The sequence below is a fragment of the Stenella coeruleoalba genome (genome assembly GCF_951394435.1).
Source record: "Stenella coeruleoalba genome assembly, chromosome: 11".
Classification (NCBI taxonomy): domain Eukaryota; kingdom Metazoa; phylum Chordata; class Mammalia; order Artiodactyla; family Delphinidae; genus Stenella; species Stenella coeruleoalba.
This window is the reverse complement of record NC_137157.1, coordinates 99,517,159-99,543,347: the sequence shown is the minus strand read 5'-3', so window position 1 is coordinate 99,543,347 and position 26,189 is coordinate 99,517,159. Positions and strand designations below refer to the sequence as shown.

At 49.2% G+C, this 26,189-nt stretch overlaps 1 long non-coding RNA gene across 4 annotated transcripts in view; it reads right to left on the bottom strand.

Moving 5' to 3' along the window:
- The window catches only part of LOC307194347, a 117,409-nt gene that overhangs the window by 52,526 nt on the left and 38,694 nt on the right, over positions 1-26,189 (bottom strand). For all 4 annotated transcript variants that reach the window (XR_013830550.1, XR_013830551.1, XR_013830552.1 and 1 more), the window contains exon 4: positions 9,698-9,834. This is a non-coding gene — a long non-coding RNA (uncharacterized lncRNA). The remainder of the gene's footprint in view (positions 1-9,697; positions 9,835-26,189) is intronic.

Sequence of the window (26,189 nt, the reverse complement as noted above, 5' to 3'; positions counted from 1 at the left end):
AACAGGGCAAGGGAAGGACGTCAGGGTAATTGACCAGGAGGAAGCAGAGACCTGTGCTCCCCTCCCTGGGACAGGTGTGGCGGCACCCGAAGGTCCAGTCCAGCATCGCAGGAGGCAGAGGAGTGTTCTGGTGGGAGAGGGTCAAGTCGCTGGGATCAGTACTTTCTGACTCTGTCTACTGAACAGGGTCGACCCTCCTAATTTAGAGATCACAGAGGTTGATGAGAAACTTTCAGAGTCGAACAGTTGAAGGATGGAGAAGGACTCTGGAGATCAAGCATTTTTGATCACAGAATCTGTTCTTCAAGCACAATCTTAAGCAGCACCCCATACATGCTTCAGATCGAAGGGGAGCTGCTGGGTATGTGGGGCAGGGTGGTGGGAGCCTCCGCCTCAGCCCCTCCACCCCTGGGACAAAACCAGGGAGGTTCTAGGATTGCTTGGAGACCTGTGTCCAAACCATTGATGCAGTATGACCACATCTCAGTGTGGCTTTCCTTGCCAACCAGCCTCAAACGTGGTCTCATCTCATTTGCTGGTTCCTCCACCTGGAATGCTTTTTTGCTTGCCTGGTCTCCTCTAACACTTTCAGGTCTTGGCTGGAATGCCACTGCCTCGGGGAGACCTTCCCTTCCCCCCTCAGAGGAAACCTCCTCCCAGTTTGTCCTTATCCATCACTAGGTGCAGTTATGCTATTTGTTTATTGCTTACTTATTCAACCTAATCACTCTCATTAGGACATAAACTCCAGGAGAGCAGGGCCTCCTCTGTTTATTTACTGCTGGATCCCTAGTGTCCAGGGCTGCACTTGGTACACAGCAGTTGCTCAGAAAATATTTGTTCAATGAAGGAGTTAAGGAAACCATGAGGGGGTCAACTATAAGGTCGTCAGTCAGGACTCCAACCCAAGTTTCTGACCAGGGGTGTTTTCTCTTTTTACTTCGTCTGGTTCTTGCTTCCACTGGATCCTGAGTAGCTAAGGAAACAGTAGTGTTCATTTTCAGTCTCTGAAGAACAAGTTTCTTACGTGCGGATGGGTTAAACAACCCTAAGTTACAGGCTAAGGACTCTGCACTTGGAAGAAAGGTTCAGAAAGAAAGAGGTCGGTAGGACTGCGGAGGAAGACCAGCCAGACCTTGAAAAACATCTCTACCTCTGGCAGGTAGCTGCCGTGAGGGTGCCCTTTTCTTCTTCACTAGAAGGAGAGTTATTCTCTCTCTCTTAATATACTTTTTTTTTAAATTTATTTATTTATTTTTGGCTGCTTTGGGTCTTCGTTACTGCACGTGGGCTTCTTCTCTAGTTGCGGCAAGCAGGGGCTACTCCTTGTTGCGGTGCGTGGGCTTCTCATTGCGGTGGCTTCTCTTGTTGTGGAGCACGGGCTCTAGGTGCGTGGACTTCAGTAGTTGTGGCACGCAGGCTCAGCAGTTGTGGTTCGTGGGCTCTAGAGCACAGGCTCAGTAGTTGTGGCACGTGGGCTTGGTTGCTCCGCGGCATTTGGGATCTTCCCGGACCAGGGATCGAACCCGTGTCCCCTGCATTGGCAGGCGGATTCTTAACCACTGCGCCACCAGGGAAGTCCCTAATATACTCTTTTATTCTGGAATCTTACTCACACCTCCCTTAGGTCATTTGTTTACTTGGTCAGAAGGTTATCCATTGTTTCCACAACTTCCCGACCAGCCCTCTGGATCACATTAAGTCTTGGATCCTTTTGGGGAAACTGCAGTCATCTGAGAAGGTGAGCTTCGGTTAAGGACAGGCGGAGGTGTCTGTCACCTCGTGGCACGATTTCACCCTCTCCTCACATGGCAGCTGCCACGTGAAATCCAGAGGAGAGACATGTATAAAGACCCTGGGATATTACTGACCGAATAAATAGTTCCTGCTCTGTTTGGGGGATGGTTTCCCACGGGTGGTAAAGCTCTGTTACTGTAACTCAGCATTTTATCCATTCATTCAACTCGTGTCCTCTGATCAATGACAATATACTTCACTCTATGCTTGCTAGGTATGGAAAAGTTATCTTATTTCATGAGGTCAATATAGTGGGTTGAATTTCTATATGAGCTAAATAATGTTGCTCTGTTCTATAACCCCAAGACCAATTCTTAAACTTGTAAATGTGTTATTTATTCCAAGAATGACAGCTAGAATGTGAACGATTTACTGTTTTCCATCCTGATCACCCCAGTCCAAATAATGATAGCACAGTCTTTAAACCAGGCAACTTTCTTTAGCATATCAATATTGTTCTCCCCTTTATAATCCTGACCTTAGAGACTTCACTTATGTTAAGTACATAGGTTAAGTCTTATTGCTTAGTACCCCATCACCAAGACAAACCAAACCAAAGGAAGAAAAATATTCATTGAGCTTCAGCACTCCAAGCACCAAAGAAACCATGATACCTGACCTTAGAAATTAAATTATAATTAAGTGAAGGAAATATACACAATTAACTATAATATAAACTGTTTAGTTAAAACAGTGTTTCCCAAAGATGTACTATAATTACCACCGATGGGTAGAAAAGGTACTACCAATGGCTGACAACTTCTTTGGAAAGATTTTTTTTTTTAAGATTTTAATTTTTTAATTTATTTTTGGCTGCATTGGGTCTTCGTTGCTGCAGGTGGGCCTTCTCTAGTTGCGGCGAGCGGGGGCTACTCTTTGTTATGGTGCGCGGGCTTCTCCTTGTAGTGGCTTCTCTTGTTGCGGAGCACGGGCTTTAGGCGTGTGGGCTTCAGTAGTTGTGGCACGCAGGGTCAGTAGTTGTAGCACGCTGGCTTAGTTGTTCCGCGGCATGTGGGATCTTCCCGGACGAGGGATCGAACCCATGTCCCCTGCATTGGCAGGCGGATTCTTATCCACTGTGCCACCAGGGAAGTCCCTGACAATCTTTTATTGTCATGATTACCGTTATAGTTTTAGTGTATATTACAAAAAGTGTAACTAATCCATTAAACCTGTGATTTCAAAATTTTTACTGCTTAGGATGACACTAAAGTAAGTGGCACGATACACTTTAACACCTTAGGCAGCCCTTGCGACTCACGTGGTCACACCCTGAATGTTTGGACAATTTTATGTCCTATCTGTTCAGAAGTGTGATGGTTCAGACGATATGAATCACGGGTGTGTGTGTGTCTGTGCGTACTGCTGGTTTCTTTTCAATAAAACACTGAAATCTCGAACAAGGTACAGCTAAAGTTTGGGAAACTCCAATCTAAAAAGCATTAATTTAAGTTTCTGCAATCAACACTGCAGGTGCTTTCCCAGGTCAGGACCTGTGAGCCTGGTATGGCTGTAGTGGGACAGCTCCGAGTGAGAAAGAGTGACACAGTCCTCAGAGCAGGTTGCCTCTACCCGGGGAACGACGGGACCCGCCCCTCTACCAGGCTCTGGACTTGACTCGTTTTCCATCCTTCCCCAGCTCCCAGAGTCTGGATGTATGAAGGGGTGAGGACAATCCCTTTCTTCCCCTTCAGCCAGAGTTGCACCCCGACCCAGAGCATGGAGTCCAAGCTGCCCTCCCTGCGCCTTCCCAAACTGAGCTCGTCTCCTGTTTGCAGACTCCCCTAAATAGATTCAGTCCTCCGCCCCCTTTTTCCCACCTGTGCTGGATGTGGAAGCAGACAGGAAGATGGTCGGAGATGGTCTCCTACTAGAATAACTAAGACTCCTACATACCAAATGCAAATGCAGTGTGGAAGGGGTGAAGTACAGCACGAGAGAGACGGATAGAATGCAATGAGAGTGGAGGAAAAACTACTCATGAATAGGAGGCTGTAGACAAAGTGCTCGGGAAATATTTTCAGATGGAAGTCCAGAAAACAACTTGTTAGTACGTACCAAGAGACTTAAAAATGACCCAGTAACCCCACTTCTAGAATCAGCCTAATAATCAGACACACGTTCAGAGGTGTGAGGATGTTCACTGAAATATTATTCATAACAAAAATGGAGTGTCCAACATTGAAGGAATGGTTAAGTAAATTTTGGTACATCTGTGAATGATATCGTGGAATATTTTTTTTCAATGTTTGGGAAGACTATTTAAAGTAATACCAAAATTCTAATTATATCTTAATTCAAAAAAGTAATAATATATACAGAATGTTTATACAGAAGTATATAAACATTTAGCCCAATTTCCTTTAAAAATCATATAGAGTAAATACGTGCAGGAAAACTATTCACAAGAAACACGCCAAAATGTTAATACTGGTTATTTCTGGATTATACTTATTTTCTTCTCTTACTTTTATTATATTTTTACTTTTTATTTCCTCTACATGTTTTCTACCAACCCGTATATTATATTTAGAAGAGAAAAAAACCTGCAGTTTAAAAAAGAAGATCAAAGAAGCAGATGTGCCTATAGGCAAATGAGAAGATTTGTGACCAGGCGCCACAGCGGATATGTATACACATACCTATTAATTCCCCATCTCTGATTACCACAGAAATAAACAGCTGACTAATCTTTTATGTAAGTAGGCTTCTCCTTTTAAGCGGTTGTCCCACTTTTTAAAAGTTTTACGTAGTATCGCAACTCTTGTTTTTCACATCTGAGAGTGCTCCAAAAATAGACTTCAGAAATGTGAAATCCAGGGACAGCCTGCAGACCACTGAGCCCCTTCAGAGGGACACTATCAGACACGAGTTGGAGAGTGGCGGGCTGCATCCCTGAGTTACATTCTATACCTGACGATTCTAATAACATGTCCAGCTACCACCCACAGAAAAATGTAAAAATCACTTGTATTAAATAGAGAGATACAGAGGTGATAGCTAGACAGAGAGACTGATGACAGAAAGATCTGGGGTGCCTCCTTGGAGGAGGTGGTCACTGGGTGACCTCGGAAGCACGAACAGGACCCTGAGCAGCAGAGGACATTCTAGTCGTGAGGGCAGTGTGAACAAAGGCAGAAAATCATGGGGCGTATTTGGGGAAGGATGAGTAACCCAGTTCGTCTAGACTACATGGTAAATGGAGGAGAGACAGCGAGAAATGTGATTATAAAGGCAGGTTGGAACCAGATCATAATGGACCCTGAAGGCCGTGTCACTCTCCTCTGGGATGAAGTGACCAATGACTCTGGTGATGGATGTTCTGTGCTTTGCAGAATCACCTGGGCTCTCAGATGGAGGTCCTGGAAAGAGGTGGGAAAGGAATGAAAACAGTGGCTGTGTCTCCCAACACCTAACCCCCTCCCAGAGCTGGGCTTAGAAATGGGACCTGGAGGGGCAGACCTAGCAGACCTAAGGCCTTCAGAAGAAAACTGAGGTCCAGAGATGTGTGATGTTTAATTGGGCCTTCAGAATCCTCACAAGTGACCTGTCCAAATCAGCCACCACACTGGGCCGCGTATCTAGACAGCAAACTCCTCAGTAAATACTGTATCTGTTGACTCACCCACGTATGTGGGTATTTACTGAGGAGTTTGCCAGGCAATTTGCCAGGCACAGTGAAAGGGTCTTTCGAATACTAGAAGCAAATAATCCTCCCACCCACCCCGTGGCCACGACTCTGCCTTTAATGGAGGAGAAACTGAAACTCAGGGAAGCCACGCGCCGCATCAGGGCAGTGAGTGACAGGGCAGGACTCAAATCTAGGTTTTCTTTTTGCTCTGCTCTGGCTCAGTGGTTTTCAGATGTGGTCCTGGTGCAGCTGCTTCCCGTCCCTTGGGAGCTTGTTAGAAATGCAAATTCTCACTCCCCACTCCAGATCTGCAGGATCAGAAACCCTGGGCACCGGGCCCAGCAGTCTGTATCTTCACATGTCCCTTGGTGATTCTGATGCACATGAAGTTTCAGAACCACTGCTGAGACACGGCTGATTGATGCTGGGACAGTGGGCAGTATGGAGGCTCCAAGACTGGCCCCGTCTCTCCCAGGTAATGCTAGATCGATAAGCCAAGGCATAGCACTGGCACCAGACCTAGAGGAAGGCAGCCCACCCAGGGTCAGGCAGGGAGGCTGGCAAAGCAAGGGCCCGGGCTGGAGCAGATGCCAGGGAGGCGGGGCTGCCAGTCACTTTCTGAGAGCACAAAGGCTCTGCGCCTCCTAGGTCCAGACTTCTCGTTTTCGTGCAGGCACCCCACACTGTCACTGCTGCTACCTGCCTGCCGCACACCTGTGGGGATTTACACCCACTCTGATGAGAGATGGTTTGGGGTTACTGCAGCCTGGGAAACAGGTGTTTTAGACAGGCCCACTCCACTAGGGAGATTAAGCATGATGAAGGGCACCGGTGAAGATGGATGTCTCTCTCCCGTCACCCAGCCCTGCATCTACGCGAGGAGGGCAACTCCGGGCAAGAGTGGGACTTTCCCACAGGGCACCCCGCACGGCCGCCGGGTCGGGGGTGCTCACTTTCTCTTGGGGTGGAGAAAAAAAGGCACAGGGCCTTGGGGACAGGAGGAGGGAGGGCGGGGGCAGTTCTCAAACACCAGCCAGGTGGGGTCATGCAATCCGGCGCGTCACTACAAAAGGGCTGCCGTGTCCTGGACGGCCAGCCTCGGAGCTGGGAGCTCGCCAGGCCCCAGCCAGGAAAATGGGAAACCCCTGGGCCTCTCCGAGGTGACCTCCCTGCTTCCACCGCCCCCGTCCAGGAACCGGGGCAGCTCACCCCCGGGTGCGAGGCTCAGGCTTCGCTCTTTGTTTTGTGTGCTTGCCTCGTGCCAGGGGAACACGTTTTCAGTCCTAATCTGTATGCAGCCAGGCTGCTCTCCTTCACGCAGCCGGGACCTTTCCCCTTCAGCTGCAGTTTCCTAGAAATGTGGCCGCCCAGTGTTATGATTCAAACAGCGCTCAGTCCCTGTGGATCGCAGGGCAGGGCGGGGCTGGCAGTGCTGGACCTTTAGTGCCACGCCCTGTCTCTGCCTCTGCCTTCCTGGTTTTCCCAGCAACCTACGTGATTTAATGCTCATCCACACCCCCTGCTGTGAGCGGCCTTCGGGAGGGGGAGGGGTGGGGTGGGGAAACAGGAGATCTTGCCAAACCCGTCATTGCTCTGGTTGCCATAGCAGCCTCTGTGAGCCGGACAGACAGCCAGGGCCTTCCCGGCCCCAGGCGGCTTCCAGGCTGCCGCGCTCAAGGAGCAGAAGCTGCAGGCTCTGGGTGAAAGCTGAGATCCCTTGTCTTCAGCAGCCTAGCGGGTGGAAGAGGAGGCGGGGGGAAGGAGGAGAGCAAGGGCTAGACAAGCTTCTGTTCAGTGCAGCGTCCACTGGTGTCCCCAGACCCCAAGAGTTCAGGATCGCCTGTACTGTCCCAACATGCATTTCCCAGTAACAGCAGCCCGCAGGGGACTGTCACTGTGCAAGACGGGGGTGGGTGGGGGTGGGGTGTAAAGACACAGACCTACTAGAGAATGATCTTGAGGATATGGGGAGGGGGAAGCGTAAGCTGTAACAAAGTGAGAGAGTGGCGTGGACATATATACACTACCAAACGTAAGGTAGATAGCTAGTGGGAAGCAGCCGCGTAGCACAGGGAGATCAGCTGGGTGCTTTGTGACCACCTAGAGGGGTGGGATAGGGAGGGTGGGAAGGACGGAGACGCAAGAGGGAAGAGATATGGGAACATATGTATATGTAGAACTGATTCACTTTGTTATACAGCAGAAACTAACACACCATTGTAAAGCAATTATACTCCAATAAAGATGTTAAAAAAAGACGGGGGGGGGGGGCGGCGCAGAGAGGCTGAGGGACAGAGAGACAGGGACAGAAGGGAGCGCTGTTATTTTGTTTTCCATTCTCCATGGGACCTGCAGTATTTTTTCCTCCTCCCATAAGAAGTCAGCGTCCTCCCCCACCACCCTGATGTGACCTACTTATCTACACCCTTTAAAGGGAGGGACCCTGGAAGGCATCCCGGGCCAGGGCAGTTCTGAGTTTCAGAGACGAGCTCTTTAATAAGGGAAATCCAGAAGCTGTAAAATCGGGGGGCAAGGTGGTAGGGAGGTCAGGCAAGGCTGGGAAGAAGGGGGATAGAGGTGGGTGCCACTGGAGGAGAGTGCTCAGCGGCGGCCGCTGGCCGTCAGGCCCGAGTCATGCCATGACTAAGGGGAAGAGGTATGGGGCGCAGGAGTGGCGGAGCAGCAGATACCAACTGCTGGAGAGAGCGCACAAACACAGGGAAAACCAAACAAGATGCCAGCTTCCCCACTGTCTGCCCCTAGTCCACTGAGCTGAGGTATCTCATCTCTGAGCTCCAGTTTCCTCATCTGCAAAACGGGGATAAGAATTTCTACCTCAGGAGACTGATGAAAAGATTATTTACCACACCCTCTGTTCCCTCCTAAAGAAAACTCGACTAGGTCTCAGAACAATGGCACCCGTAGGATAAAAGCCACTACTTCTAAGCACTACCTACTCTGCAGGAGACGCTGTAAACGTAGTTTATCTCACTTAATTCTGCGAGGAATGTAATATGCCCGAAAAGGAATCCGAGGCTCAGAGGAGTTAAATCATTTATGCAAAGTCACGCAGCTAGGAACAGAACTGAGCTTCACATTCATGGATGTCCACTCAAGGCCTGTGCTCTTAAACACCTCCCCTGGACTGTAGCATCACTGGCCTTAATGAGAAAGGATTTGGCAAAACCTGTGTCCCCAAATCTTAAGTAAATTTAGAATGCTGAGTCAGATTGGGGCTGGAGGAATCAAAAAATAACTGGGCTGTATAATGCTATCGTTTGTCCTCTTGGCACTCAGCAGAAGCTGTCCTGCAGTCTGGAGGCTGTAAACGGCTATCTGGTCTCGAGCTGCTGGGCCTCCAGCCTGGCCCCCCTCCAAGCCATTCTCCTCACTGTAGCCACAGAGAACATTTTCCTGCTCCCAGTTGCCCTCAGGATTACATCCAGACCCAATGTGGCCAGGGCCTCTCCTATCCTTAGTAGACCTTAGGCCTAGTAGGCAGGCCCTACCCCATTTTTTATAAAATATACTAAAATACACCCATATCATTCACTAAACGTGAATTTTTTCATGTATAAAAATTTGAAAGGACTTTTAATAATTTGAACGTTGAAATGATTAATTTAAATATTCAGTTTTCATATGTAGGTGCCAATGCATTTTTTTTTTAGGCCTCAAATATTTGGGGCCTTTGGAAAGCTTATAAGCACTATGCACATGGTGCCCTAATGGGTGAAACAGCCCTCTGGGTAGCCCGGGGCCACCTCCCCTGCATCCCTTCTGTGAATAGTGTTTACTCTGCCTAGAATTTTGTTTCTCCTTCTACAGCTATAAGTACTCACACCATTCTCCCCTCCCTCATTGCCCTGCAGTTTATTTATTTTGACCTAAGGTCATAGATACTTAACCTCTCAGTTTCCTTGTGTGTAAAATACGTTTTAATAAAACAGGAATAATAGCGATACCTACGTCATAGGATACGTTTTCAGAGGATAAGTTAATACATGAAGTATGATTCATGAACCATCACCTGGAAGCTTGTTAGAACTGCAGAATCTCAGCCCCGCCCCCCAGATGGATGGAATCGGAACAAGATCCCCCTGTGATTCAAAGGCACGTTTAAGTGTGAGAAGCACTGCCCTAAAGCACTTATGAAAATACCTGTTACTTAATAAACACTCAATAAATGACAGCCGCGTTGATTACTATTGTCATGACTATTAAAGGTCAAGCTTTCATAGCTGTCTGCAGTTTCCCCTCTTGACTTACTTTTAACTTCCAAACTCTAGTTCAGTGGTTTTCACACGGAGCTCCTGGGGAACACTGGCATCCTGGGCGCATCCCAGCTAAATGCTGAGGTTAGTCAAGACGTGTTCGTTTCCTGCACTCAGGCAGCCTCCCTCCATCTGCAGGAGACAGAAGGAAAGAGGTAATTGCAGTAGGTGGTGTGACACCGGCTACCAAGAAAAGGATGCAGAGGTGCTTCAGAGGCAGCTGACCCCGGCTTGCTGGGTCAAGGAAAGTGCTATTTAAATCTAAGAGCCGATAACTCAGGATTCACCCCCAAAGTGTGGTTCCTATTTAAACGGTGGACTGACTGCTCCCACAGTGTGAGAGGGGTTGGAAAGGGCTTAAACCTTGCTCTAGGGAAGCAAAGATCTACTAAGTAGGTCTAGATCGATTGGCCTTGCTGTTTGCTCCCCCAGGCAGACAAGGGAGCCATGGGGATTTGAGTCTAGACTCTACGTGGTGTCCTGGTACGAAGCCCAGTCACTTAAAAGAAATTTTGGCTACGTTGCCAACTGACCCTCAGTAGTTGTAGAACTGTTACGCTGGGCACCTTGGTTTCCTCATTTGCAGGACGAAAATGATATGCCCACACAGGGTTCCTGTAAGAATTAAGTGAAAGGCAGGAGGTCCAGTCCCAGGAACACAGCAGGGCAGAGGCAAGGGTTCACGGGTTCTGGGCTCTGCAGCAGCATCTGGGCCCGCGTAGGCTGGACCTGTGACGCTGCAAGCATTTCTTCCGAAATGTACTTGCAAAGACCACCCCCCAGCCCGGGCTGCGGGGCTGAGCGGCCGAAACAGCCAGTCAACGAGCAAGATACGGGGCGGTCAGCTAGGGTCAGCCGGGGTCGCGAGTGGCTGCTTCTGGAGCGAAGAGAAGGCGCTGTTTCCCGGGCCGGGGCAGCCCCTAACGGATGCTCTGAGGGCCCCAGAACAGGCTCGGCCCAGTGCAGCCGCTGGCAAGGGCCCCGTGGAAACGAGAACACTCTTTACAAACAAGAAGACTCCTTACACGGAGGTTACCACGTAATCTACAGGACGTCCACTGCATCCGACCTTTCCCGCCCCACGCGCCACGAGAGACCGGCCGGCGCAGAGCCAGGAGGCCGCGCGCCGGCCGCCGCCGATTGGCTGCGAGGAGCCGGGCCGCCTTTGATTGGCCGCAAGGAGGCCGGGCAGCCGCCAATTGGCTGCGAGGAGCCCTGGCCGTCGCCGATTGGCTGAGAGGAAGCCCGGCCACCGCCGATTGGCTGCGAGGAGACCCGTTGGACCACTCCGCGGGCCCGGCCCAGCGAAAGCGAGGTCAGCTGACTGGGTTGAGCCCGCGGAGAGGAAGCGGAGTTCTGGCGCTGGGCGGGTGGTGGGTTTGGCCTTGAGCTTTTGTTACGTGGCTGTTATGGCTTCCTTCCCCAGCAGAAGGCCGAGGCCAGCCCTCGCCCTTTGCTGAAGCAAAACACCCCCTCCCCACCCCGTGGCTCCGGCCCGAGGGCAGAGGGGCCTCTTCCCGCCGCGCCTCGCGGAGCGGACGCGCTGACCGTGGGCGGGGCCTACGGGGCTATTTCGGTTCCTTCTCTGCCCGGAGTCTTTGGCTTCCTGCTGGGTTTCCCTGCGCTTCCCCTAGGCCGTTAGTGACCCCAGACACCACTTTCCGAGCGCTTACTTTACGTCAAGCAGGCCCTCTGCGTATTTCTTTGCCTGATTTTTCAGGGCAACAGTGCGGCAATCACTAACCCCCATTTACAAAAGAGAAAACATGCAGTTCAGAGAACTTAATTTGCTGAATGTCACAGTTAAGGAGTGGTTCCGCTGGGATTCACCTCCTCGCTGTCTGTGCGCGTTACCCCTGCCTGCCCTCCCTCCGGGTGAGGCCATGCCAGGACCATGCTGAAGAATGGCTGTGGTCAGCCCCATTCTGCCCCGGAGTCACATTTGGGGGGCCAGGCTAGGAAATAACCCAGCTCTAGGGAATTGTTAGAAAAGATTTCCCCTAGAGCCTGTTTTTTTAGCACAGGGATCTAATCAACGCTTGTGATCTGGAATTCTTTCCTGGCTTCCTGTGAGAAGCACCCAGGCTCGGGGCACATTCCGCCTCCCATCCTCATGCCCCTTCCCGCCTCTGGACCCTGCAGAGAACGAACAAGGCACCGCATTTGTCCAAAGCCTCTCCAGTGGGAACTCATCTGCAGATCAAGCATAAACATCATGAACCCAGAGAAGGGGAAAGTAAGGCACGGGGCGCTTCTGGGCAGTCCCCCTCCAGTGGGCAGAGTGCTTGAGAAGGACAAGTCTCCCAGGTCTTCTCCCGCTTGTCCCCACGGAGTAGACACATCTCACACCCCCAGGAAAACCTCTTCTCAGTGAGAGGCGAGGACTGTGTGAGAAAGTGTAAGTGACAGCTTTGAAAATCAGACACATTGTACACGTGGAAGACAGGGTTTTTGTTTTGATGAGACATCAGTAAGGCTATGGCTGGCTTTTATTATTTATTATAAAAATAGTACAGGCCAATCGCCAAGTAATTCCACCTTGTAAACATAACTACATAAGAGAAAAGCCTGAAAACCACCTGGAGGACCCATGCCTTAAGATCCCTCGACAAAGGGGATGCAGACAATTTATGAAGGTCACTTCTTACCCCATCTCCAACCTCCAGCCCTCCATTCACCTGGTACTGAAGGTGGGAGATGTCTGCGGTAATAGAGCCACAGAGGGGTGGGGTGGGAATGATTCTCCTTCTACATGTGAGTGAACACAATATGAACAGAACAACGAAAAATTTTAAATACGGTTAAAAGGGGAGGAGGAACAAGTTACCAGGCACCTGAGATGAACTGATGACTGTAGTTGAAGGCCCTGGAGCCAGGGAGGGGAAGTCTGAGCAGCCCACAGTGCCATGGCTCCAGGTATACTGTATTTTAAAAAACTACACGTTATCAGGTGGAAAGCCCTTATAGTTAACCTTTTTTAAAGTTTCAGTTTCCACATTTGTAAAATACGGACTTTGGATAAGATGGTTCCTAAGCTGCCCCCAATGTGGAAACTCCTGATTCTGCAGCGTCCAGATATTTTCATTAAATGACGCACACCTCCTCCATCTCAACAACGTGTTAATCATCTGACTAACTGTTCAGCTTCCCTGCTTTATGAGATCATCCGTGCCGGTTCCAAGTGCACCTGGCTGCCACACAGCAAACATTCCATGTGTGAGCTGGGGGTACATGTTGTTGGGGTGCTAGGTCTGGCAAACTTGAGGCGTGCTGGTTTAACCTGAAACAGCACGAAACACAATGCAGTCCCCACACCCAACAGGCTACTGGGGGCCTGGGCCTGGGGCAGAGCCTCCCGATTCACTTTGAGGTAGCATTGGTTGTCATGCCTCGGGGCTTGGAGGTGCCAAGAGCCTTCGCCTACCAACGATCCTCAAACAGTTATCAGGCCGACCCTTCCTTCCATCAGGTGGGGGCCATTACACCCCTAACCATCAGCCTTGTCTGCTAAGTTGAGGTTCTACTTAATAGGATCCACAGTTGGGACTAAAATCGTCCTCAGGAGGCGCTTGCCGGAGAATCTATGTATATCCCGTGACTACACACAATCATGGCAAATGGTCATGATCTCTCAGTAGCAACCCACACATAGTTTCCAGAAGGCATCAGTAGCTCCTTATAGGTATACCTCAAACCTTCAAATCCACAGATAAAGCCATAGGTTAGGGTGGGACCCAGGATTCTCTTTTCTTTTCAGTTAATTGTCACACCATGTTCTGAGTGCCATCACTGAGGGAAGGAAGAGAAGGGGTGTGAAAGGGCACAGTTTTCAACACCTTCAGCACAGTGGTTAAGAAAACAGGCTCTGGAGCTAGACTGCTTGGGCTTGAATCCTGGGTCTTCAATTTTCTTGCTGGGCTGTCTAACCAAAGGCAAATTACTTAACCTCTCTGTGCCTCAGTTGCTTACAGGACTATTATGAGGGTGAAATGAATTAATTGATGTAAAGCACCAAGAGCAATGCCTGCCCCATATAAGTGCTCTATGAGTGTGACTATTATCATGGCAAGTCTGTGCTAACCGCCTTCCACGTATTATTTAGTTAACATTACCAACAATTCCTTCTGAAAAGGAAAATACAGGAAGTTACTGAGTTCTACACTAGTTATAACAATGTCTGTGACTGGGGGGATATATAAGAAAGGAAATAAACATATCTGGACCAAGGCCTTGTTTCTTCTATTAGTCCTTTCTATGTAAAGGGTTTCATACTATGCCTGATGATGCTTTTTGGACACAGTAATATGAATTGGAAATCTTTCCATGTCAGAACATGTGGATCCACCTCGTTCTTTTTAACTGCTGTGCAGTATTACATAATATGGATATAAATAGACGCTTTACCTATTCCCATATATTTCTTGTGTACCTAATGTTTTCTGTGTCCATACAGGATGTGGAAGGGAGCATAGGTGGCAAAGCAGCATACAGCATGTTCCCCAAGAGGCTTGTCATTTTGTGGGGGGGATTCAGGACTTAGATTAAATAATCAGAGACAAGTACAAGAGAGTATGTAATAAAGTATCAAATTGAATTTGTGTCCATGCTAGTGATTTAATAGGACTAACAACAGACTGCAACAGTGGAGCTGAGGGCCTGCCTCCTGGAAGCCCTGGCTGGGATAGAGAGGAAATTTACCCATTAATTCTTCCAGCCTCATTGAAAAATTACTCAAGACAGGAAGCACCAGCCTGCGCTCACTTAACAACAGTGCGACACAGCAGCACTGGTGTCCCAGCTGGAGGTGAAATGCTGCAGGCCTGGTGTCTCCTGCAGCTGGCTACGGGTGGGCAGCCCCTTCCTGCTAACGTGCTGCAGGGGCTCGTCCTCCCCTCCACCTTCTGACGAGGGCTCGTGCTGCTCTCCCTGAATCCCAGGTGGTGCAGACCCCTCCAGGCACAGCAGCTCTGTTCCAGGAGCCAGAATGAGAGCTCCCTTCTTTGAGGTCCTCAGTCCTCCGTCTGGCTCTGCTTCCTTGGGAAGAATTCACTGGGTCGTGAGAGCAGTTGCCACATAGGCCCGGCTGGGGACATTCTGTGCGTAGGTACTCAGAAGCATTTGCTGAGGCTGTCTTTCTTTTACCCCAGCCCTGAGCACGAGTCACTACCTAAATCAGTAACACTTGGCTGCCTCAGAGAATTAGGTGGTGTCAAAGCCCACACTTGACATTCCTTCCGCGAGGCCCTACCCAGCAACATTTTCATACCTTAGTGAGGGTAAACCTTTCGGCCTCATCCTTGACCACTTATGCTTCCACACATGCCTCTGTATGGACAAAGTCAACAGTCAATGAACAGAAAAATATTTACTAGGTACTTCCTATGGATTTAGCTTCATACAAAGCATGGGGTTAGGGATTTGGGGGGAGGGAGGGTTATAGGAAAAGAGAGACAGGGTCCTGCCTTAGGGGCTTAATGTCTTGATACACAGAGGAACGCAACACAGTAGGTCCCCAAGTGGTCATAGCTGGTGGCGTGGGAGAGCAGAGAAGCAACCTGGAAGGGAGTGGAGGGCCCCTACCAAGATGCTCTTGACAGAAGCATCTATTCTCACCTCCCAAAGCATCCACGTCAGCATCTCTGGGGAGTGAGTTCTGTAGGACAGGATGACCCAGTATAGCAAACAGATCCAAGTCTGGTCACAGGGTCACAGAAAGTCAGTGTTTCCCTAGTCATTTGAATGACTACCCCACCTTTTCCTCTAATTTTGAAAAAGTGGAAAGGCTTGTGCAATGAATATTCTTAAACCCTTCACCTACATTCATCAATGCTCTCATATTTACTTTATCTCTTTCTATAGTTACACATTTCCCCCTCATTTGGAAGTAAGTTGCAGACACCATCCCTAAATACTTCAGCACAGATCTTCTAAAAAAAAAAGTATTCTCCTGCATAGCCCCAATATCACGTTACTCTGAAGAAACTGAACACTGATACACAGTTCACAGTCACTTTTCCCAATTGTCCGTACAATGCCCTCTATAGCTTTTCGCCTTTTTAAAAAAAAACTGAAGTAGAATCAAGGATTAGTCATTGCATTTGGGCGCCTTGTTTCTCAAGTCTCTTTTAATCTGTAACCGGACCCTACTCCCGTTTTTTTCCCTTGCATCATCTTGACATTTTTGAGGAGTGCAGGTCAGTCATTTTGGAGAATGACCCACAATTTGGATTTGTCTGTTTTCTCATGACTGAAAGTAGGTTCTATTTCTTTTTCTTAAAATTATGGTGGTGAAACATCTGTACCACGAAATTTACCATTTTAGCCATGTTAAGTGACAATTCAGTGGCAATAAGTCCATTCATAATATGGTGCAACCATCACCACTATCCATTTCCAGAATGTTTTCATCATCTCAGAAATTCCACACCCACTAAACACTAACTCCCCATATCCTGAACCCCCAGCTCCTGGCAACCATTATTCTAATACCTTCCGGGTCTATGAACTTGCCTATTCTAGGTACCTCATATAAGTAGAATCATATGATATTTGTCCTTTTGTGATTGACATTTAACAGCATAATGTTTTCAAGGTTCACCCCTGTTGTAGCATGGGTCAGAATCTCCTTCCTTTTTAAGGCTGAATAATATTCCATTGTATGTACCACATTTTGTTTATCCACTCATCTGTGGACAGACAACTTGGGTTGTCTCCAACTTCTGGCTACTGTGTATACTGTTGATATGAACAGTGGAGCACAAGTATCTGTTTGAGTCCCTGCTTTCGCTCCTTTGGGGTAAATACCTGGGAGTGGTATTGCTGGATCATATGGTGACTCTGTGTATCTTTTTTTTTTTTTTTTGGCTGTGTTGGGTCTTCGTTTCTGTGCGTGGGCTTTCTCTAGTTGAGGCGAGTGGGGGCCGCTCTTCATTGCGGTGCGCGGGCCTCTCACTGTCGTGGCCCCTCTTGTTGCAAAGCACAAGCTCCAGATGCGCAGGCTCAGTAGTTGTGGCTCACGGGCCTAGTTGCTCCGTGGCATGTGGGATCTTCCTAGACCAGGGCTCGAACCCGTGTCCCCTGCATTGGCAGGCAGATTCTCAACCACTGCGCCACCAGAGAAGCCTCTGTTTATCTTTTTGAGGAGCTGCCTGACTGCTTTCCACAGTGGCTGCATCATTTTACATTCTCACCAGCTTCTGATTCTCATGAGGCGTCCAATTTCTCCAATCCTTGCCAACTCTTTTTTTTTTTGTATTTATTTATTTTTCATAATAGTCATCCTAAAGGTAAGAGGTAGTATCTCATTAAGGTTTTGATTCGCATATCCTCAATGACTAATAATGTTGATCGTCTTTTTATGTGCTTATTGGCCATTTGTATATCTTCTTTGGAGAAATGTCTATTCAAGTCATTTATCCATTTTTTAATCGGGTTGTTTGTTCTTCTTTAAGTTATAGAAGTTCTTTTCATATTCTGGGTGTTAATCCCTTATCAGATATATAATTTGCGAATATTTTACTCCCTTTCTGTGGGTCATCTTTTCACTCTCTTCATAGTGTCCTTTAATGCACAAAAGGTTTTAATTTTGATGAAGTCGAAATTATCTATTGTTCTTTTGTTTGTGCTTTTGGTGTCTTATCTTAGAAATCATTGCCTCATCCAGTGTCACAAAGATTTTCCTCTATGTTTTCTTCTAAGAGTTCTATAGTTTTAGCTCTTAAGTTTAGGTCTTTGATCCATTCTGAGCTAATTTTTGTATATGGTGTAAGGTAAGGGTCCAATTTCATTCTTTTGCATGTGGGAATATCCAGTTTTTCCAGTTTGCTGAAAAGACTGACCTTTCCCCCATTGAATGGTCTTGGCACCTTTGTCAGAAATCAATTATTTCTGGGTTCTCTACTCCATTGGTCTGTATGCCTGCCCTGTTCCATTTTAAGACGTATATGGCTTCTTCCAACCTCCTCCTAATACTTGTATCCACTCTCTCAAAGAGAAGGAGAATGAGGGGGAAAAGTCTTAACCACAAAGGAATTTAATGTTATGAGGCCCTGGATCTGGATTTGAAAGCCAGGATAAGTGCAACCTTCTTGAGGTGCCCAGTTTTCAGATAAGCCTTCAAATTGTTGGTGTTGAGCAAGCTATTTATTCTATCTGAATCCATCCACTTACTAAGGCACAAACATTCTCTACATTTTTTCCCCTGTTACCAAACTTAGAGGACTCAAATATGCGTCAAGCCATGTTGTTTTGAAATCCTACACAATGCGAATGAGATTGATGTTGTATGTGTGTTCAGCTTTTAACTCACAGGAGAAGGAGGTCTGCAATTCAACAACAGTTATTTATTGAGTACACTTTATGTGGGGCACTGTAACATAAAATTCATATTCATGGTGGCTTACAGTGTAGTTGGAGAGGCAAAGTGTGTATATACACATGTGTGACTTGATGAGTACTTGGAGATGGGAGAGGTGAACACCGAAATAGTTGGCAAACTCTCCGAAGGTGGGGTCTTCAGGGGACTGTTAAAGAGGAAGAGTACATTAAGATCCAGGGCTGAAAGTGAAGAATTCTGGGTATGGAAACACAAAGGCAGCAATGAGTAAGCTCTCTGGGGACAGTGAGAAGGGCAGCCCGACTAGATTAGCAGATGTGTGTGGGAGAGCACCAGTGGATGGGTGGGGTGCGGCTAAATTATGTAGGATTTTAAATAACCGGGCAAAGGAATGTGTACCTGATTGACTACACAGTAGGTCACCCTTAAAAGTTCTTAAATGATGTGATTAGTTTTCTGAATGGAGGAGTGGGGTCCTGTTTTAGGTAGGTTGGTCCAGGAGGGGATGTGGGATAGATCATTGGAGAAGAGGAATTGATTCATTTCTCATGAGGGCTTCCCTGGAAAGAAAAGTAGTAGCTCTCTGCCCCAAGTCCAACTCCAGACTGAGGTGTACTGACAACCCTTCTTACTGAAATCTGCTGTTAGAAAATGCACTGGATCTAAGATCCTATGAGATCTTACCCACATTCAACCCAGCCCACTAACCTTTTGTGGCGTAAAATTTCCACTGCCGGTTCTGTTTTGCTTTGGCGCTCTCCCCAAACTGCCTCATCATGGTGTCATGCTTCCACAGCTTCCAAGCTACAGGCAGGGCTGCAATTTTAGTTTCTTCATTTTTACAGAAGGTCAAGTTTTCTAAAGCTATTAGTGGGTCAGCTGGAATTTGTCTGTGTTGAGAAGGTGCAGGAAAACTGGGGGACACTGCAGCTGACCTTTACAGCCTTCTCGCCGTTTCTCCCCCCTCCTCCCAGCTCCCTGCCCGAGATGCTGAGCCTCATCAGGACCTGGTACTTCCTCTTCACTCAGTGCTTTCCCACCACAGCTGAAAACTGTCTGTGACACACACAAGGGATTCAAGTCGCTCAGTCCCAGACAGGAATGTTGAGCCTCGCCGGGTGACATTCTGGGGGTCACAGGAAAACAGAAGCTAAGCAGGAAGTGTCCTGTGGGCTAGAATCAGAGAGATGCAGGGACACGGGTGAACGTTCTGGAGCTCAGCGCTGGACGACGCCGTGGGAACCATCAGGCTGGCATCCCCTGTGGTCAGAGGCTATAGCTGCATTTTTACCCTCCCCTCCCTGACTGAATACTGCCGGCTCTGGCATCTCCTCAGATGGCTACCGTGTTTGGTTTTCAACCAGGACAAACAAAGAGAAGGGGTTTGTTTTGCTGTCTGCTTTTGCTGAATGGAATCTCTGATTCTATTTACCAATCATGCCTCAGACACCCTGGGGCTGGTTAGGACTTTAAACCCTGAGCACACTGGACTCCTAGCTTTACTGAATCCTCTTCCATATCCTGAGGCTGGTACAAACTTCATCCTTCCCCTTCACCCCCAACGTCCCTTCAGTCTGTGGGTGATTCTGCAGCCAATTCCTGGCTAATATTTCACCCACAAATTACTATTTCAGCTGAACTTCCCCAAACCTGAGCATCCTTACCAGATACTTTGGGGTTCCTCACAATGTAGTTACCTTCAAATCTGCGTGCCTTTCTGGTATAATTCTGAAGTGGTGAAGAATCTCTAATTTTAAAGGGCATACGGTAAGCTCAGCCCCCTAAGGGGTGTTGCAGAAATCTGGAGTTCTACCCTATTCATACCTAATTCCAGCCTTCCAGGAGTTTCAGACAAGATGTCTTAGGAAGCTTTGTGCTTTGGCGTTCTATTTTTCACCTCTTCTTCCCTCTAACTGAAGATGGGGTAAGGAGCATGAAAAGGGGCTGTGAACCAGAGTGACTAGAAAACAGCACACACAATACGAGGCGTCTTCACCCTCCCTGCTTCTGCTCCCAGGGGTCAGCAGGCAGAGGCAGCTCTCAGGTAAGTAAATTTGCAGATGCCCACGCATGTCCAGAGCATTCCCAGTCATCAGAGACTGCCCAGCGGGGGCGGGGGTCCAGCCTTCCGTCTGGGGTTTCTTTTAGAACTTTCGTCCCGAGAGCATCCTGTTCTGTTATATACCCACGGCCGTCGCCGGATTGCTGGGTTGAGCACAGCCGTGCTCAAGGGCCTGGCGCTGGGTTAGAAACAGAAACTGAGCTTCAAGGCCCGGTGGGGGGCCTGAGACGGGAGCCATGGCCCAGTCCTCCCCACACGCCCTTTGCACTTGCCTCTCCTCGTGGAGATCCCAGGCTTAACCCCTTCCTCGCTCGACTGCTGAGGCATGTCTAAGTGTTTTCAGATGCAGGTCCAGAACGTCGGGCGTAAAGCCGAGCCCCGTCCATCACCCACCCTCACGTGGGTGGGTGGCTTGGCTGCTTCCCGCCCGGGAGGGGAAGAGGCTGAGCTGGGGTCTCTCGGAAGGGGGCCCTTGGCCCAGACGCATAGCCCCTGAGTGAGGACGCCCACAAAGGGCAGGGTCGGCGTCCTGCTCTATTTAGAACCGGCTTTCCTGCTAGTACAGGCCAGAGGGCTATAATTGTGACTGGAGAGCCACTTTCCCTCAAAGCTCTATTTTCAGGCATTTACCATTTTCTTTAAAGCCTCACAGGCAGGCGGCCCCAGAGCACTCAGTCTCCCGAGGAAGGAGCCTGGGAGGAGTTTGGTCCAATTTCTCTGAGGGGCCCGAGAGGGCCTGTCCATCACTTAGACGGTCAGCGAGCCTTGGTTCGCTGCATGGACAGACCAGGAAGGCGAGCTACCGCCCGCTTTGCAGACCTGTGCTTTCTCCATCCAGCTGGCACAGCGGCCAGTGGAGCTGGACGGCCTGGCTTCAAACCCCACGTTGCTGGTTGTGAGACCTGCTTACTAGCTGTGTGAACTTGGGCAAGTTCCTCACCAGTGGCACCCACCTTACCGGACGGCTGTGTAGGACGGGCACTGACCTATAGCACATAAGCAACACCATAATGACACGTTCTCTTTCTTTGTCTGTAAACTGAGGAAATGCTATTAACTGCTGTGCTGGTCCTTCTGCCTGGTGGACAGCAAGCGTGTCCACTGTGTGTGGGTGAGGCCAGGAGGAGATGCGCAGGGAAGGAAAGGCCTGGCTCCCATCCTCTGGGAGGGCCCGAGACTCCCAGAGAGACTCCCAGAAAATACGCAACAAGGGAGAAACCCGCTCCCCACTCTCCCTCATGGAAAGGGCCGTGACACAGAAGCCTGTCACAGGCTCCGGCCCGGGGGTCACTTCCCCACCCCGAGTGGGACGCCAGCTCAGCCCGGGGTCGGAGGGAGCTGTGGAGGGGTCTGCGGGCCTCTGACACGGCCGGCCCTCCTTGCACTGGGTGGCCCCCTGTCTGGCACAGGGTGTGAAAGAGGAGCTGGAGGACTGACAGGACTTGGCCTTACGGTCAGAAAGAGGGACACAGACGTAGAGAACAAACGTATGGACACCCAGGGGTGGTGGTGAGATGTACTGGGAGATTGGGATTGACATATATACCCTACTTTGTATAAAATAGATGACTAATAAGAACCTGCTGTATAAAAAAATAAATAAAATTCAAAAATAAAAAAATGAAGACCAATATTAAATGAGTTAAAAAAAAAAAAAAAAGAACTTGGCCTTGCTGAGTGACAGAGATCCTGGACAGGGTCTCTCGAGCAGCTAGCTGATGGGCTCCTGTCACTGGGCCCGAAATCCACCCCAGAGACTCTGGCTCCACCTCCGGCCCTGGCCCCGCACTCAGAGCCCAGGCTCCGGGCTCACTGGTGTCGTCCTTGTTGTGTGTGTGGAGGGCCACAGCCATGTCCCCTAAGTCTGCCCCTGCCTCTCTTGAAGCCCCAGTCCACTCTGGGCTTTTACAATCAGAGTCCTTGCTTTACTTTGTCCATCTAAATCCTACCTAAATCTGTCACGTCCATGTTAGTCTCACCTCCTCCATGAAGCCCTCCCTGCCTGCCCAGCTCACACCACCAGTCTCACTCTCCTAAGTTTCCTAGTTACCTGTTCCATTCATTTGGAAAATAGGAATTTACTTAATTATACGTCCCCCAATATTCGAGCACTCGTTTGACTGCAAGGCACTGGGGGGGAGATGTTGAGGGACATCTCTAGAAGGAAAGGTCATCTTCTATCAAGAAGCTTAGATTCGGGCTTCCCTGGTGGCACAGTGGTTGAGAGTCCACCTGCCGATGCAGGGGACACGGGTTCGTGCCCCAGTCTGGGAAGATCCCACATGCCACGGAGCGGCTGGGCCCGTGAGCCATGGCCGCTGAGCCTGTGTGTCTGGAGCCTGTGCTCCGCAACGGGAGAGGCCACAACAGTGAGAGGCCCATGTACTGCCAAAAAAAAAAAAGAAGAAGAAGCAGCAGCTTAGATTCTAAAGGGATGGCCTGGAAACTCCTTCCTGCCATATGTTGCTTTTCAGGTCTGATGGTATTATTTAACTTAGTAATAGTAATAATAAACAGTTGAGGGGTACTCGCTGTGTGTTGGTCCTGTTCTAAGAACTTTACGTGGACTACTTGACCTGCGATAGTCCTCCTGTAAGGTAAGCGCTATCATTACTACTTGACAGATGAGGAAACTAAGATGCAGAAAGGTAGGTTAGAGATTGCCCAGCGTCAGCTCGCAAGAGAGCCCGTGTGTGAACCAGGCTGCTTGACGCGGCTGCTGTGCGCTTAGCCTCTGTGCCGTATCTGCCCTGGGTTTCGCCTTCTCTGTCCAATAAGAGTGAAACCCCCAGAGGCAGGCACCCCGTCTCATCCCTCCTCACAGCCCTGCAGCCCTTGGTGAGTCGCCGCCTCTGCAGGTGGGGCTGTGTGCAGGTCGTGAGCGCTTAGCGTCCAGGGAGGCCGTGGCCAACGGGCTGAGCAGCACAGAGGAGAAGGGGTCGCCCACGAGTCCTTAGGTCTGGGGCAACAGAGAAAGGAGTCCAGGACGCCAGGGCCCAGACACTGCTCTGTACCGACTTCTAGCTCACACTGCCTCCTTGCTAACCCCGTGCCTGCCCCCAGCCCAGACCAGGCAGGCATCCAGCTAGGCCTCAGGAGGCCTTATGTGACGTAGGCCCACGGGGAACAGGCCCAGAAGCCATAGTGACTTCAGGTTAATGCTTACCAGGACCAGGGAGAGGCAAACAGCGCCTGGAACCAGGAGTGTTCCGTCTTGAGGACAGACTCATCCCCCCGCAGATGTACCAGCCTCCAGCATCTTCGGGATTTCTTACCATATGTGCCAAGTTACAGGGGTTGTATGTCTGAGAACAGAGAGCACTTCAGGCAAGAAAATATCTGTCCTCATTCACGGGACGGGTTCCCTGAAGCTTAATGAAAGCCTTGCTCACGTGCTAGTTACTCACCCGTCATGTTATCTATTTCTTTCATATCCATTGATCGCCCGCTTAGTACAAGAAGCTACGTAAGCACCAAGGACACACACACAAAACCTGGCTTCCCGCACTCCAGCAGCTCACAGTCTCATACGGGAGACGATCCTAGCTCTCGACAAGCGTATCTACAACGTGAGTTGTGTGATAATGATTACCCTAGCAACCATTCGTTAACTGCTTACCCTTTGCATCTGCGCTAATAAATGTCTTAATCGAGTTTATCTCATTTAATCTTTGTAACAAATCTGGATCTAATTATCCCCACTCCACACGTGGTGGTTAAAGCTCTGAGAAGTTAATTTGCAGCAGAGTTAGCGATTCAAGCCCAGGCTTGTGGGACCTTGGAGTCTGCTGTTCCCTTGAGAGGTTCAGACTGAGCACCCATGAAAACAGAGGTCAAGGTCACTTTTGGCTTAGCTGACCAGAGCATCTTGGTGGAAGAGGATGCTGTAGTAGTCTCTTCTAGATGACTCTTAATTCTTCTTCTTCTTTTTTTTTTTAACTTTTTCTCCAAGCTAGCCTCCACAGAACTACCAAATTAACCTTTCTAAGATACAGCTATGATCATCATGAACTCCTTCGCTCAGAAACCTTCAGTGATCCCCCTAAAAATCCCAAACTACTCTTAAGCCTGACATTCAAGGTCCCCAGGGCCAGGTCCATCCGGGCCCTCCCGCCTCCTTTCTGCTCCCTCCCCCGCGTCCTTGCCAAATAGAACTGTTTGCTCTTCCATGTGCCATCACCGCCACCGCTTCTGATCACCTTCAGGCCACTCCTTCCACCCAGAATCTCCTCCTCATCTTGGTCTCTCCAACTCTTACCCACCCTTCAAGGGCCCGCTGAAATGTCACTTGCCATGTGACCGACAATTACTAAGCTGGAGTATATTTATTTATATATTTTAAAAACATGTATTTATTTATGCATTTTATTTTCTCCAGTGGACAGCTAGTTCTTTGAAAGAAGAATCCACATCTCATTTGGTCTTCTTTTTTCCCGTATCCTAGTATATCTTTATGTTCTTCCATATCCTAGCATCCTAACCTGATTAGCGCTCCATAAATATTTATTGGATAAGTTAATTTTTAAAATCAAAGAATAAAATAATTCAGTGGGCGGATCTGAATGTGTAGGGCCCTCCCCTGCTAATCTGCCTTTGAGGGGCTCCTACCATTACACGACTTGCAAAGATATCTAGACAAGTATATGTTTAGGGTCCTAGAAAGCTGGGACAGAATTGAACCCAGCAGGGTGAGACTGTGGAGAACAATGCATCATTTGCACAGCACATTGTTCAGGAAAAGGATGGGACTAGAGCTTAGGGTGGGGGAGAGGAAAGGCTGTAATAGAAATGAATTTCATTCTTTGCAATATTGCCTAACATCCTGGTATTTGGGGAATGTACCTCCCTTGTCCGGTGTGAACTGTGGCACCCTCGCCAAGCCCGGCAGCCTAGACTCTCCCTGGTGGACCGGTTGGTTTTCCTCTGAGCCCTTCCAGACCTCCTGCCCCCTCACGCATCCCGGGGCACATGACGGATGTGAACTAAGTCTAAGGATGGATGTTCTTGGGCCAGTCGAGCTTGGGCCTGGGTCGATATGACCCCTGGGCCTTTAGATTCAGAGCGATGTCCTGTGTGGATAGGAAAAGCCGCTCCCTGACTTGAGCTCATTCATTCGGGGTCTCCCAGCACTGAGCATGCTGAGAGGGCTGTCTGGGCAGGAGGATGAGCCCCAGAACAGGCGCCTTTACGCAGGATCTGAAGGTGAAAGGGGAGCTGCACCTGGGGTGGGGGAGGGGCCTGGGAGCTGGGGATCCTTCCCAGAGATGAGACCAGCTTTCCATTTCTGGGACGACAGGGCTGCAGGCCCACAGTCTCGAGGGTAGAAAGGTATAAAAACAGCACTGTCGGGGGAGGGGTCCTGCCTCTCGGGTGGTTTCTGTTCCCAGGCCCCTTTCTCGGCTCCATTCACATTGCACCTGCTGCCCACAGAGCCCAGCCTCCAGGTGAGGTCTGCACATGCGATGCTCCACCTTAGAGCACGCAGCCTGAGTCTCACATGTCTTTCCAAACTTAAGGAGCCTGTAATAGCAGGTTGGGAAATGGGACGCTTCGAGGTCCCATTAAAAGTCTTGTGGGACTTCGGGGCTTAGATTTGTGGAAAACGAGGAGAAGGTAAATGTAAACTTATTGAAAGCAACCCACGTGAGAGCAGGATCTCCTCACCCGGGGTCCACGGGGAATTCATGGGGTGGTGAACCCGCTGAAGCTATGTGTGAAAATTATCCATGTACGGGTAGGTGTGGCTGCATTTTTTCTGGAACAAGGGTCTGTAACCTTTATCAGATTCTTAATAGGTCTGTGACCTCCTGAAAAGTTAAACAAAACAACACAAAGCATTTTTCTAGAGGATAAAGGTGGGAACTGGGTGTCAGGGGAATTTGTAGGACATTCCAACTCCTCCCATTTCCCATGTGCTGCAAACACGTGTGCAGTGGGAAACAATGACAAATGCAGGGAAGTGACAGGTCACCTTTTAAAAAAGACCTTCAAACGGGCAGCATCCTGAGGCTTTCCGGGGTTTTCTTATAAAAGCTGTCCTCCTCCCCTCCAGTAACACCACCCTTCTCACCTGTCCCCATCCCTCCATCT